The sequence below is a fragment of the Carassius carassius genome, chromosome 11 (genome assembly GCF_963082965.1).
Source record: "Carassius carassius chromosome 11, fCarCar2.1, whole genome shotgun sequence".
Lineage (NCBI taxonomy): Eukaryota > Metazoa > Chordata > Actinopteri > Cypriniformes > Cyprinidae > Carassius > Carassius carassius.
Window position 1 is genome coordinate 28,941,969 of NC_081765.1, and position 16,453 is coordinate 28,958,421.

Consider the following 16,453-nt stretch of genomic DNA (forward strand, 5'->3'; position numbering starts at 1 on the left):
TACAAGGATTTATCTGATATACGCACACGTCCCTCCATTTTTTCTTAGAAGCTCACACTGTTCTGTTTATTCTTCCGTCACTCTTTCTGCAGCTTCAAGAAGATGAACTGAATTTTTTTTTTTAATCAAGTGCCGCTCATATAGTGTTTGTAGTGTCTTCAAACAACACGTTCTTTGCATACACAGGTCATCTGAAGTTCAACTTGTGCAAGTATACAGAGGCTATCTTGACTACTGTTTTGCAAATAAATATGTGACTTATTCAGTGTCATAAAGTGGACAGTTCTGACTAGGGCTAGTATAATAATACTTATAATACCTTTAGGATGCTTTTGTCCTTCTAGAACATTTCATATTTTTCTTTTATGATATTGCTGTACTTGTAACTTAAAAAAAGACACTAAAGGTTGTGTATTCCAGTGATTTTACTATGGTTAAGAGTCTGTTTTTTTGTGAGTCAGAAACAGTGAAATCACTGCAATACAAGGCATTTAATGGATTACTGCTGTCCATTAGTTGTTATGATTGACATTGTACTGGATCAGGAGTTCAGATGGGACCTCAAACAGTTCTCCGTCAATGTTCCAGGGGTATGTTCCTTCAGAGGAGATGATGGGCATGGTTTTTGAATCGCACTCCTCGTTCTCCTCTGAGACATCATCAGCACAACTTCCCAGAGACTGTGGCCGCAGCTTCACAGCCTTTACAGTGTGTGTCTCAATAAACGAGAATCCAAACTGCAGAAGAATAAAGAAGAATCTCACATTCAATGGTTTTTTTCCAATTACAGAAATATATATATATATATATAGTCACATTCTACTTAATGCATTACAGTACTTTTTACTGCATTGCATTATTGTATTGTTTTGCATGGTTTAGTTTGTGAACTGTTCATATTTGAGGCTGTTGTTAACTTTAGGTCCACAAGGAGGCAGTGATAAACAGCTGATCCTCATTGGCTCACCTCAGTCCTGTTTCTGTGACCTGGAGTGAACCTGGATACAGAAACAGGCCAGGACTGGACTTTCATTGCTTAATATCATATATTATTTTATTCAGATAACCAGGTATGTCTATCAAATTCGTAATTAGATAAATGGCTTAGCAGTCATTATTATACCATTCATAAGTACCATTCAATTATTACTTTTTTCTTACTAAATGTAAACTTTGCATATTAACCCTAGTATTTTTGTAGAATAATACTTGCTCTGACCCAAATCCTCCCAGCAGTCATGATGTAAAGCTCAGACAACGTGCATCAACTGCAGGAATGTTCCTGTTCTGTGTCTTAGTGGGATGACGAGTTCACACGCAAATAGTTTTGACTGTAAATCTCACAAAAAACATGTCCTAGGCACGTTTCACCCCCGGATGATAAGAAATTACATTTTGCATAACGAAAATAGAGCCTATATTTAGAAACATTGTGTTTTTGCATTGCCCCTAAATTCTGTATATTTGTGTATAAGTATGTTTTTCATTTTACAGTTTTACAGTTTTTTTTAATCCTATTTTCAGTGATTTTTTTTGTTAGATTCTTATTATTGTTCTCTTTTAATGTATTGCATTTTTTAGCATTTATATATATATATATATATATATATATATATATATATATATATATATATATATATATATATATATATATATATATATATATATATATGTGTGTGTGTGTGTGTGTGTGTGTGTGTGTGTGTGTGTGTGTGTGTGTGTGTGTGTGTGTACTATAGAGAGAGAGAGAATGGAATCATATTTAAGCATATAATTAAGCACGTTTTCTCATTACCATAATGTATCTTAAATTGAAAGTAAATGACATTTTATATTTGAGTTTTTCCCCTTTTTGACTTTAATTCTTTAATTTAATAAAATAAATGTTAACTCATGTTTAAATTGTTTTCAAAAATACTACCATGACATATAAATATTTTACAATTTTTTTCACAGTACTGAAATAAGAATGTTTTTATTTATTTATTTATTTATTTATTGCACATTTAAAAAATAGACAAAATGTTTATACATTTTTTTTTTTTTTTTTAGATTCAACCACAGGACAAATACACTTGGCTTCTGAGGTGAACACACACAAGCTCTTTTAAAATGGGCAATAAAGTACAGCACAGAAACCCTGAAATTGACACCGCTTTAATTCGTGTCACAATCACACGAGAGTGAAGCAGTAGCAGCAGCAGGTCAACACCTCAACCTGTTATATATACACAGATTATTTATAGAATGTGGGTTAACAAACAGCTCTAGATTGGATTGCTTAAGAAAAAGGAAGAGACAGGCTCTGAAAAGGGCTAATCTGTATTAGCCTGAAAAGTGTTTTGTAGGAAGCTGACAATCAGCGACTAATTTGACTTGACAGTATGCTAATTCTGTTTAAGCTGGGGAGGTTGTTAACTCCATTTGCGTGGGCTGGATCTCCTGCATGTCTGGCTGATGTGAGTTCAGTAAGCTCCCTCAGTAGGCAGGTGAGCTCACCCTGTTGTTTGTGCTGCTGTATCTCTTCAAATGCTTGATGAACTCTGACCTGGAGTTGTTTCCAACAGCTATCAGTGCCATACTTCCATTGTCCAGCCTGTGGTAGACAGAAAAGGTTACCCATGTTTATTGTGCTTAGGTGGTACTTTTGAATAATAAAAACAATTACATATGTGCTGTCGTTTATGGAGAGCCTGTGGCAAGCATTATTACCAGAAAACCAGTTCAACATTATAACAAGCCCACACTTTTTTCATATGGGAATGAGAATTGTTTACATAATAAAACCAGTTTCTTTTCTGTTTTACCACAGGTCTATAAATAGATGTACTGTAGCTCACACTTGGACTGTTCCATATCTACACGTCAGTGGAAAATGTAAATAGGAGCTTCAAGGTATAAACAGGTCCAGATGGAATATACCATTATATATATGTAAAGGTAAGTAGCATTAAAAGTAGTTTTATTGAATCCGGTTGACACATTTAAGGACAGCGCCAACTATAGTTATTATAGGATGTTTTGATATTTTTACTGAAAAACAAAACAATAACAATTAAAGAAATGGTTTCTTGACATGCAAACTCTGTGACCACATTGACTCTGTCCCCAGTAAAGATGCTGCTTATGAGAAGCTGAGCTTAACTTGTATTGCTAGGTAAAGACAGGAAGGAGAGGGGCTTGTTGAGCACTCATAGGCCCATGGACAGATGCTCGGTCCTTAAATCTCCCCAGCCACTCCCTTTAATCAGAGTAATTATGTGCTGATTAGACCAGTTTGGTGGCTTTGACCTTACGAGTCTGATCCAACCACTGATTCCAAACTTCAGGATTATGTTGGCCTACTCTAGCCTGCTTCACGCACCAAACGCCCACTACACAGGCAACAAAACAGTCAGGAAACTCAGTTAGCCTTGCGTGTTGCTGACACACTGACCTGATCTCAAGGTTTTACAGTCTACACTGACATTATCCACTGAGCCCATCTTACTTGCTTTTAAGGCGTACAGTCTGAAGAATTGAGGGCAGTGCTTAGTTTGTACACTATGAGGTCCCAGAACAAAGAATGGTGACAGATTTGGCCGATCATTGGAACATAAATACATAAACACTGCTTTAAACACAGACTCGAGATTGAAAAAACTACAACAAACTACATCTTTCCTACACTATTAACATTTTAAAAAGCTTTCAGGAACTTGAGATATAGACAAGTTCACTGAACATAGTGGGACAGATCTTGTTATGTCAAGTTGCGATGGTGGCTTGAACTGATGCACTGATAGCGCTACATCACTGGTGGGGATATTCCCAATGATTTTATAATGGAAAATGAATGTGTAAATCAGATTATTTTGCAAATAAGGAATATTTGTAAAAAAAAAGATGAATTCTTAACGGCTTGACTTTGTGCATGCAAATGTGCCATGCAATAAATTAAGTGATTAAATTACAACTTGTTTGCCTTTTTACAGGGATATTTTAAGTTATTGTTGTGCAGGTCATGGCATTTCTTTCAGGGGCATATAAGTTTATATGTACATATTTAGATGATGGATTTAATTGTGTAGGTGCCAGATACAGCTTGTTCTAGTCAACACAAAATATAAAGTTATCCTATTTTTGACACGATACATAAAACTGGTCTTTTGGTGCATGATCCATTTATGTTATTCCAAATACAGAAATGTCTGTCTTTTTAGAATTAGAATTCTAAATTAGAATTCTTAATAATATTAAGAAATGTTCTTGAGCAGCAAATCAGAATATCAGATGATTTCCCAAGGATCATGTGACACTGGAGTAATGGCTGCTGAAAATTAAGCTTTTCTATTACATTAATAAATTACATTAAAACATATTCAAATAGAAAATATTTTTTAAATTGTAATAATCTTTCACAATATTACTGTTTTCAGTGTATTTATTTAGCAAATAAATCCAGTCTTGGTGAGCATGACGTCTTTCAAAAACATTTTACAGACCCTAAACTTATTAACAGTAGTAAATATAAACCACCTAAAAAGGATGTTGTCATGATCACTGCAAAAATGGTTGGCCATAAAGGGATTGTGGTGGTGTGGAAGAACCCTGACCTGGTGTTTGGGGCCATGGAGCACAGGCAGGGAATAGCCATGATGCTGATATTCAGGTACAGACCTTGTCTGGTCTTCCAGGATCCATGCTCACTTATCAAAGAATGGAGATATATTGTATACAAAACTTGTGCACTTGAATGTCTTAATGTAAAAACATATGATGATATGATATATGATTTGCAAGGCATTATTAACTACCATGTATGATCATTATTTACACATGTACATCTTACTATTCTCTGTGCTGATAGAGATGGACCATATTGACCACAGTCATTTGTGATAACAAGCTCTTTTACTGAATCATTTTCAGATTTGTATTGTGTATAAATCTCCAGTCTCAAAAAAAAAAAACACCACCAACAACAACAACAACAACAAAAAAACACCTATCCTAAATTTTGAATGTATTCCACTGGAGAATTCCTCTTTTAATTTGGCTGGTAAACACCCCGCTTTGTTTCTCATAGGAAGCACTTATTAGCCAAGAGCATTTGCTGTCCAATGAAGCTAGTGGTGCAGTATCTTCAAAGTATCTCCTAATTTAGCTGTACTCACAAATGTCTCCTCAATCCGTTTCGCTCAGCTCTGTGTAAAAGAAATGTAAAAAAAAAAGAGTTGTTTTAGTGCACAACCATTATCTGCATTTTAGTAATAACGGAGTTGCATGGGTTCCTCTCAGTGTGGGGCATCCTTCGTTATTAGCATTAGCTGGGTGACCTTAAGCATCTCCAGGATTTTGATTTCTTACCAATGGCCAATTAAGCAGGGGGTGGTTTATTTAAAATAACATTCAAATAATTATGCTGAAAACCTTAAAGGCGAGAAAACCTTAAAAATGGGCTTCAACATACTGTATCTGATCCTCGGCTCCATGACTGGTTATAAAGGACAGTTCACAGTCTTTAGGTCTTCACGCGCACCATTGGTCAATTGGGGAGGGACACGGGGAGAGAGAACAAACAAGTAAGACAGAGTTTTATGATAAGAAGAGGGTGATTTCTAAGAGACAGTGCCCATGTGTGCTGTGCCAGGCTGCTCTGACACGAATCCCAGATTTGATAGAGCACCAGCCAGTCCCTTGGAGCCCACCAGATGAGAGACAGCTACAGCTGACAACACAACTGAGAAAGAAAGAGTGCTTCCTTGGGGTTTGCCAGTGTTTTAATGAGAGCGAACTCGTGGCGCTGGCTGGGTGGCATCCAGCAGTGTCTCTCTGCCAGTGCGAGCGTCCGCCCACCGAAACCATTCATGGCAGAGAAGCCGAACCTCAGCAGACAACCCATAGAGCTGAAGCTGCACACATCCAAGGGCTGATGATGACCTAGAACAAGCAACGTAATGCAGTCAGTACACTGAGGTACCAGGTTTACCAAGGCACTGCCCTAAAAAGAGTACAAACCACTAGGAACAAAGGACACTAGAGCCACAGGAGGGTTTTACAAAAGAGGCAGTAAGAACCCTTTACAAACAAAGATTATAGCTCTATTATGATTAAATGACCAATTTCAAAAGCAGTATGGCATGTATTCTTCATTAAAAAGGTGTCACTTTTGATTTATTTAATGTGTCCTTGCTAAATAAAAGTATATATATATATATATATATATATATATATATACACTTTTGAATGGTATTGTCCAATCAATAAGTGCATGCATGTATTTATGTACATATATGCATATATTTAAGTAGATGTTAATGTGCATCCTATAATCAGCTTATTTAATTCTAGTCCATTAGAAACAACAGAGTCATCTATCAAGTGTCAATGTGACATCTCTTGAGTTAATTCATTGCATATGTCGGAGTGAACAGGAATGACTGGATCTGGTGGCCCATTGGTCCAGTCAAGTCCCTGTAGCCAGGTACATTCCTGACCTCCTTCTGTCTCCCCATGCATACGCTCCTCACTGCTCATGAATTATTCATTGAATCCTTCCAAATCCCGCCAGTTGGCCTTATTCACATGCGGAAATATTGCTTAATTAGAAATGAACAAGCCCTACGTTGGCCCTCCTAAATAGGCATTACGCTCTCATTCGTGTCAGGTGACTTATGTGCCGCTGATGTTTCTCCTTTACCTCGCGGCAACAAAAGCTAGAAATTTTATTTAGTGAAGAAAGGGGAAAATGTGTTTTTTATTTAGTCCTCTTAACATAAGAAGTCTAGTTCCTGCATGTTGGAATGTCTTCTAAGGAAAAGCTGTCTTTTGTTGAGCGAGTGCCTACACTTAGCTCAGCAGTTCTAACCAAGAGCCACAATGTTTTGATGGAGCAATTAATCACGATGGTACCAGGATGTTTCTCAACGTTCCTGCTGAGATGGCGAGCGTACTGTGGTGCATAGAGAAGGTGCCAATCTCAGCGAACAAAAGAAATTCAGCACTCGTTCCTAAAACTCACACCTCCCTTTAGTCAAAATCTGAGTTACAATACTATTTGGCTCAATTCTTTGGACATAATTATCAGACGCATTCTAGCACACGTGGAGGTCAGATTGCAGTTAATCATCCGAGTCTGTTGCCAAGCGAGAACAAAACTAGGCCGCAGAGTTTTAGGCACCAGCAGTTCTGAGGGTTTGTCATTCGATTTTGTCACACAATCCAGTTTTGCACCTTTAAAGGGGTTCACTTAAGAATGAACATTCACCCATTCAAACCTGTTTGACCTGCTTTTTTTTCTGTGAAACACACACACACACACACACACACACAAACTTGAATGTTTTAATTGTTTTTGTCATTCTTCAACATATTTGGGTTCCACATAAGACATAAAGTCAAATGTCTGGAACAAGATGAGGGTAAATTATGACAGAATGTTAGCTTTTTTACGATAACTGTCCCTTTAAATTTCAGTCTTATCTTTACACAAAACTATCATATGTCTTCAGAATATAGTGCAGGAGTCATATGGACTACCCTTATTGTATTTTTGTGCATTTTTGAAGCCTAGTTGTTGTATGAAAAAGAAAATTGACAATTCCTTCCTCTTCTAGTCATAAATACCAGCATACAGTTTCAAAATGCAATTTTTACAAAAAGCTAACGTATGACTTAGATATCTTAGTCTTAAGAGTATATTGCATGAGTCATATTAATTGTCATTGTATTAAAAAGAACTACTATATGTGAAGATTCCCTAAAAATCTCCTTTTGTCGCATGATTTATTTGGATTCATGTTGCATTTTATGTTGTTTTTTATTTGAAGCCTCATTGTCATTGTATTGACAATAACTATATGAAGATACCCTAAAATGCTCCTCTTGTCTTCTCCAGAAGCAAATAAAAGCAGCGTTCTTAAATAGAATGAGGGTGAGTAAATAATGACAGGATTTACATTTTTGGGTGAACTATTCCTTTAAAGCAACAATGAAGCCTGTGATTGGCAAACAAAATATCACCAGATAATAATTTCTCAGTAATCCACATAGAATAATGATACAACAATCACAACAGAAAAATTACAACAATCATTAACTCACGCACACAACTGATTCTTTAATTCTATTGTGTGGTTTTGATTGTGTTCATCCCAATCGTAATTCAGCTGTAAAGCTACATTTTTGCCAGTACTTGTTCTTTTTCTTTTTTGGGAGGATGCAAGCTTAGCTTGCGCTTGTAATCCCCTGACACAAGCCAAATCCGCTTGTCTGTTAAACTAAGCCCAGGAGAGCTTGCACAGTCGACACAATGGCCCAGACATATTGGTGCTAACTTCAAAAACGCCTCGCAGAAAGTCAGACAGACAGGAACATGCAGTACTAAAGCCAAAGCGAACACTGCCAGCCAGAAGTAACACTTCCAACGACGGCCCACAGCCACATCAAAGAAACTCAGTGTTTGTGGCGGGACCGTACGGGTGATTGACGACAGACGTATCTTCACCTCTCCTGGGACCGTCTCTTGTTCCATGGGACCTGTTAACCATGATCTCCGAAGCTAGAGAGGCAGAGTCTGTGGGGGGGTGTCTTCTTTCTGCCCCCATAACAATAGCCTGTGCACTCTAATTAAACAACAGATTACAGAGAGCCACCGCATGCGCTAGCATTGGGATGCACCAAAAAGAGGGAGAGAGAGACTTCCAATGTGTGAAAATGAAACCGTTGCTCCTGCACGCATAACTCAGTGGAACTTAAAAGTAAATACGAATAACATTTACATATTATTATCATGTATATTTGTTATGGTGGTTCCTCGAGGCCTTACTGTTAGCGTACAAGCAGCTGTAAATAAAATAAATAAATAAAAAACATATGATGATGTGCAAGGTTGCAGTCATTGCCCATCTTATTCCATACACAGACAGGCCTCCACATTGGTAGAACCTATAGAAGGTTAAAAAATAAAAATAAAACATATTGTAACACTCTTTATTAGTTTACTTGGATCAAGCCCCAAAACTCACTAAAAGAACCAAAAGTGAATGACTTATATGACTTAATATTGCCTTAATGCTCCTACAATGTGACATAAAATGTTTTATACTCCATGTCTTGGAACAATGACAATGCTGGTCTGTTTGTCACATAAAGTTGTTGTATGGCTTCAGAAGATTTGGAATATAGTGCGTGAGTCTTACATATATACAATTTCTAAAAATGCAGCATAAAATGCACTATAGTCTTCTGTATAGTCTTCAAGTCTTCTGAAGCCATGCAATCTTTGTGCAATTTTGTGCCAGTGAATAATGACATAAATTTTGGTCTGCTTGTCCCACAGAGCTATTGTATGCTTCAAAAGACTTAGCAGACGAGTCTTATTTTAAGTTGTGGTACGAAAGTTGCATTGAGATTCATCTGTATTTCTCTTCTTTTCTATACAGAAAAAAATGCTTACAGATTTGCGTTTGCTTTTTGGGTGAACTATTCCTTTAAGTGGACTTACACATTTCATAAACAAGCAGCCTTTCTATTTGGATAAATTCTGTTCTGTTGATTTAAAAACAGCAGCAGCTTTGACCATCTAATGAGTGAGGTAAAGTTAATCATTACAGGATAAGGACTTTGTTAAAGGGCATTCATTTAAGTTAATATCACCTTGTGCCAATTAAGGCGGTTTACCTTGCTGGCAGCTTGCGAAGGGAGAACAGGTGTGTATATTTGTACTGATTACTAACAGAGACAAGCAGCAAAGAGAGGCTTGTCCTTGTCGGGTGAGTAGGCATTTCCTTTCATGCAGTTATCTGGCCAGTAGGCGGCTGCATATATGAAAAAAAAAACACCTAACCCTAAAAAAATTCTAACAAAAGGTTTCTCAGCTGTTTTTTGTATTATTAGGTGTCCTTAATAAAATACTAAAAGTTTACCAAAGTTTGACCACTAGAAAGGTGTAATTTTCAAGATGGTATCCAAGTTGGGCAGGAATCCCTTAAAATATCCTGACTCCTTCATTATTTGACTTAGTCAAGTAATCTTGGTGTCTAACCCCATGTTTTCTGGGTCTATAAATCCATTGGACTTGTCTAAATTGCATTGACATAATTAAATACTTATAGAATACATGATTTTGTGAGAATACTGTAAGGTTCTCTTACGAGAGTTCTCTCGTACTGCATCTTAGCTAAGACGCTACGGGGAAAAGTCTCTTTTCACGATACACTGAAGCAAAAAATTATCCTTAATTTTGAATTATTGTAAAGCGCATTTGCAGCAGCACACAGCCATAGGCGAGACGGCTTGCTCGCTCATTGGCTGCTCTTCGGCAACTGCATAAGCCTATCGAGTGCAGGCTGATGCAACATCAGACCAATGAGCGCCCTCCATGCCACTTCCCGCCGAAACGGGTGTGGCCTAGCCCTATAAAGGGAGCTCGAAAAGGCTGACTCACCTGATTTTTCATCTCTTCAGCGAAGCTCACGCATCGTTGGATCACGAGAGGAAGCAAGCGTCGTCAGATAGCATCTCAGCGGGACGAGCCATTCCTGAAGCCGCTGGCCAATGCCGCCTTCCACTGCCGTTCCTGCTGCGTGTTCCGGCGCCTATATCCTTTTTTCATATCCTCGTGTGTGTGTTCACCCTGAGACACACACCCGTAAAAGAGCTGCGTCTTTTTAAAGATGCCCTCTTGCGGCTCGTGCAGAGCCCCGCTCAGCAAGAGAGACCGTCACGTCATCTGTGTCTCCTGCCTGGGTGAGGATCATGCAGCGCTCGCGCTCGCTGACGGCGGCTGCCCTCACTGCGAGCTGTTGCCAATGGTGACTCTGAGGACTCACTTGGCATTTTTCTCCGAGCCTGCATTCCCCGCTGCGCTGCAGCGCCGTAAAAAGCGCTGCTCCCAGCGGATTCCGGAACCGTCTCCAGCTCAACCGAGCTCCATATTCAGCGCGAACTCGTTCGTCTGTTTCACCAGCATTCTCCACACTGGATGATGCTAAAAACAGAGGCTACCAGTCACTTCCGCTGGTGGAACAGGCGATAGCGACGCACCTTTGCCCGCCCTCTGCTGGACGGCGGACGAAAGCGGTGTTGCCATCTAAAGCCTGCCGCATGACGTCACCTCTGCTTGCGCGGATCTTTTCTGCTGCTGGGCAGGCTGCGTCTGCACTACACACCATGGCCACGCTGCAGATATTCCAGGGTGATCTCCTCCGTAAGCTGGACGAGATGGGACATGAGGCTATCTGTCTCGCGGATTTGAGGAGTGCTTCGGATCTCTCTCTTCGCGCTACTAAGTCCGCTGCACAGGCCATGGGACGAGTTATGGCTTCCGCTACTGTGGCTGAGAGGCATCTATGGCTGACGCTATCAGACATGGCAGAGTCTGAACGCACTGCGTTCCTCGACGCCCCGCTGACTCCCGCTGGCCTCTTCGGATCTTCTGTCAACGAGTTCATTGAGAGATTCGTCGAGGACCAGAAAGCGTCGCAAGCATTCAAGCACTTCCTCCCGAAGCGCTCCGGTTCTGCAGCGAGTCGTGCTAGACCGGCCCCGCAAAGCTCTCAACCACACCCCCCGCCTCCTGCTGCTTCATCGCAACAGCGTCAGCAACGCAGCTCGAGACCCCGCTCTCACTCTACCGGCCGTCGCCCCGCGCCGCGGGGACCACGGCAGAGGATTACGGTGAGGCCAGAAGCCCCGAAGTCATCCTAGTACTCCTAGGAAAGCGCCGGTGTACGAGTCCCGCTGTGGCCGAACTCTCACCCAAGCGCGCCGCTGTTTCAGTTCCAGGAATTGTGACTGTCTCAGCGTCTTCTGCAATGCGCAAGCCTGTACTGTTTCCCGCTTGCCTGCACACAAAAGCCGTTATCACGGCTACCCAGATATTTCCCGAAAAGAGTGTAATTTCTGGTGTCCCGGCCACGGCCGATGGTGCTATAAATGTAGTGACGATGCCCACTGCTCAGTGCCCATCTCCACATATAAGCACAGCCCTTCACACAGGGCTCGCGCCCATAAAAGCGACTCAGGTCGATCGCGCGCACTACATAGTAAACGTGCCCACTCCTCAGTGCCCACAAACACTATGTCACATACGGCATGTGGTTTCTGTAAAAACGAAGCCCGTGCACGTTCGTTCTGCCCAGGCAGACAGCGAGTCGAAAGCAGTAAATGTGCACGCTTACAGCCCACAATTACTCACAGACAGCACGAGTCCCACGGGACCCGCTCAGCCCTCCCTCACTCGGTTAAGCACCGTGGCGGGGTCGAGGACGAGTGATCTGCCCGCTGTGATCTGCCCGCTGTGATCAGCGCGCTCCCCGCCTCGAATGTCACAGGCATAACGCCCATGTTACAGCACATCAAAGCGCTGCTGTTGCCCAGCCAACAGAGCGCGCTTCGCATCCAACCCTTAGCCATTCATGCAGATGCATGGTTAGCGCTTCCAGGGGTTTCGGATTGGGTGCTAGACATTATAAAGAGAGGCTACTCGCTACAGTTTTTTCGACGCCTTCCGCGCTTTTTAGCGCGCGTCAAAACTACGGTCAAAACAGAAGCAGCACACCTACTTCAAGCCGAAATATCAAAACTGTTGAGCAAAGGGGCTGTGGAGCCTGTATCTCAAGCTCAAAGCGAAGGGGGGCTGTACAGCAGATACTTTCTAGTGCCCAATAAAGACGGGGGTTTCAGACCCAAACTGGATCTAAGACAGCTGAACAAGGGATTGGTGAAACGCAGTTTCAAAATGCTTACAACCAGGAAACTCCTCGCGCATATTCGCAGAGGAGACTGGTTCATGTCGATAGATCTGAAGGACGCGTATTTTCAAATACAGATAGCGTCACGTCACAGGCGATACTTGAGATTCGCCTTCGAGGGCCAGACATACCAGTATACAGTCCTGCCTTTCGGCTTGTCCATGGCTCCTCATACGTTTACGAGGTGCATGGACGCAGCGCTTGCTCCTCTCAGACTCAGAGGCATGCGAGTGCTATTTGCCAACTATTTGGACGACTGGCTGATTCTGGCTCAATCACGATCAGAGCTTGTGGAAGACAGGGTCATTTTACTCGATCACCTCGAGAAACTCGGTCTCAGTGTCAACTGGACGAAGAGTTCGCTGAACCCCAGTCAGACGATACTGTTTTTGGGTATAGCTCTGGACTCACGCTCCATGACGGCGCGGCTGTCACCACAGCGCGCATTGGGCATTCAGCGCGCAGTGAGCTCTCTCCGCTGCGGCGCGACCTTCTCGCTCAGAGAATTTCAGAAGATGCTAGGTCTCATGGCCTCAGCATCACAAGTTCTTCAGTTGGGCCTGCTCCGCATGCGCCCCTTGCAGTTCTGGCTGAAAGCGCGAGTACCGCGCAGAGCGTGGATATCCGGTCAGTTGCGCCTCAAGGTCAATCAGAGATGTGTCACAGCCTTGAAACCCTGGACAGCGAACGACTGGTACCAATCAGGTGTAAGCCTGGGGACTTCCTCGAAAGTGAAAGTGGTGTCGACGGACGCCTTCACTTCGGGATGGGAAGCGCTGCTCGAGGGCAGACCATTCTTTGGCCTGTGGTCAGAACGGGAAAAGCTCCAATATATCAACTGTCTGGAAATGCTGGCAGTGGAGAACGCGCTGATGCGCTTTTGTCCCCGAATCAAGGGCCACCACGTCTTAGTCCATTTCGGACAACATGTCTGAAGGCGGTCTCAGGTCCCGAAACCTGTACAGGTTGGCGGAACGCCTCCTGGTTTGGGCTCAGCGCAACTTGTGCTCGCTGAGAGCAGTTCATGTGCCTGGGCTACAGAATCTGGGTCCAGACAGACTGTCTAGAAACAACATTCCCACGGGCGAATGGTCTCTACACCCACAGACAGTCCAGCTGCTGTGGGAGAGATTTGGCAGGGCGGAAGTGGACCTCTTCGCGTCCCACGAAAACACTCACTGCCCCGCGTTCTTTTCCAAGAACGAAAGCGCGCTGTCACAAAGGTGGCCGTGCTGCCCGCTCTATGCTTTCCCCCCCGTCTCCCTCCTTCCACAGGTGATAGAACGGGTGAGGGAAACAAGATGCTCAGTACTGCTTGTAGCACCACTTTGGAAGAACCAACCATGGTTTCCAGATTTGATGCAGTTAGCAGACACTGCCCCGTGGCCAGTGCCGTTGAGGAGGGACCTCCTCTCGCAGGCCAGGGGCTCGATTTGGCACCCTCAACCGGAGTTGTGGTCCCTCCATGTGTGGGCGCTCAACGGTTACCCGCTGATCTCTCAGTGGGAGTGCTAAATACTATCACTCAGGCTAGAGCTCCGTCGACTCGACGGCTATATGCCTCGAAGTGGTCAGTATTCTCCAGCTGGTGCACAGCTCGGGGACGTTCACCCCTTAGTTGTGAGGTGACGGAGGTTCTCTCCTTCCTACAGGAGCTGTTGGATAAGGGCAGAGCCCCCTCCATGCTCAAAGTTTACGTGGCGGCTATCCCAGACCTCCATCAGTCCCTGTATGGGACCTCTCGATGGTTTTGGAGGCCATGAAAGGTTCCCCTTTCGAGCCTATCCGAACGATTAGCCTCAAACATCTGTCATTCAAGACAGTGTTCCTGTTGGCTCTCTCTTCAGTGAAGCGTGTTGGTGACCTGCACGCGCTCTCGGTGAGCCCTACGTGCTTGGAGTTTGGGCCTAATGACTCAAGAGTCATACTCAAACCTAGGCACGGTTATGTGCCGAAATCCCTCAACACACCGTTTCGGGCTCAGGTTATTTCCCTGTCTGCCCTGTCGATGTCAGAAGAGGATGGAGACTCAAGTCTTCTTTGCCCCGTTAGGGTTTTAAGAACTTATGTGTCTCGCTCTGCTGTCTTCAGACAGACTGAGCAGCTGTTTGTCTCGTTCAGTGGACGTTCCAGGGGAATGGCCGCTTCGAAACAGAGCCTATCCAGATGGATAGTTGAAGCTATAGCGTTAGCTTACACTTCCAGGGGCCTTCAGTGCCCACTGGGTGTCAGAGCACACTCCACAAGAGGCGTCGCCTCATCGTGGGCGTGGTCTAGTGGGATTTCCTTACAGTATATATGTATGGCGGCAGGATGGGCCTCGCCGTCTACATTTATCAGGTTCTATAACCTAGAGGTTCCCGCTCTGCAAGCAAAGCTGTTGTCGGTATAGTTGAATCAGTGTCCTGATTGGAACTCTGAGATCGCAAGCGCGAGGCGCTGCCGACTGTTATGTGGGCAGTATTGCGTAAGACCCACATTCCCACATTGGTCAGGCCTTGCCTTGAATATGTGATGTCATATTGCCGCGTCTACGGACACTGCTAGATATGGGATGGAGGGTTTCCCCCTCCTGTTCTAGAACTCTCTGTGAGTCCCTCTGGTGATTGTGCACTGTAAATCCTGGGCGTCGCTTCCAGGTTTATTGGTGTGTGATCTCTGCACGCACGACGTTTTACATTGGGTTCCCGTATCATCTTAGCTAAGATGCAGTACGAGAGAACTCTCGTAAGAGAACGTACTCGGTTACTAATGTAACCTCGGTTCTCTCTAGAAGAGGGAACGAGTACTGCGTTCTCTGCCGTGCGTACGATTCACTCTAGTTCGCTTCGGCGATGAAATAAATCAGGTGAGTCAGCCTTTTCGAGCTCCCTTTATAGGGCTAGGCCCCACCCATTTCGGCGGGAAGTGGCATGGAGGGCGCGAGCGCCCTCATTGGTCTGATGTTGCATCAGCCTGCTCTCGATAGGCTTATGCAGTTGCCACAGAGCAGCCAATGAGCGAGCGAGCCGTCTCACCTATGGCTGTGTGCTGCTACAAATGCGCTTTACAATAATTCAAAATTAAGGATAATTTTTTGCTTCAGTGTATCGTGAAAAGAGACTTTTCCCCGTAGCGTCTTAGCTAAGACGCAGTACTCGTTCCCTCTTCTAGAGAGAACCGAGGTTACATTAGTAACCGAGTACGTTTTATCATTGTTTGGGGTGAACCAGAGATGTAAACAATTTAGCCTATGTCATGTAACTCCTACTCAGTACGTGTTATTTTTGTTGCTAAAACACAGACTTTACATTCAATGTAAAAGATATTGCACCCAAAAGTAACTTAAATTGGAGTTGTATAACTTTGATCATAAACAACCCTGAATAAGCCCGAACAGAGGCCTGTGTGTGAACCCTCTAAAATGGTCACTCATTTCAATTTGAATAAGGTAATACATATGTAATGCATCCTCTATAGAGGTATAGAAACAAAACTAAATTCAGAATTTTCAGCAATTCAGAAGATGGTGGAAGAGAATGTTGACATTTGATATTGCTTGACTCATTGTAATGTTGTTGGCAGCAAGTGTATACCATTTTGCTCAAACAAAATTCATCCTTGACTACTTAAAAAAATAAAAGTTCTTTATTTTTTGTAATTTAATTCAAAAAAGTAAACTTTTGTATATTCTAGATGAATTGCACACAAACATAAATATTTCAAGAGTTTTTTGT

At 42.8% G+C, this 16,453-nt stretch overlaps 1 pseudogene; it reads right to left on the reverse strand.

The window, feature by feature from the left end:
• Positions 1-16,453, reverse strand: part of LOC132153293 (ceramide kinase-like protein) — a 57,254-nt pseudogene that overhangs the window by 360 nt on the left and 40,441 nt on the right.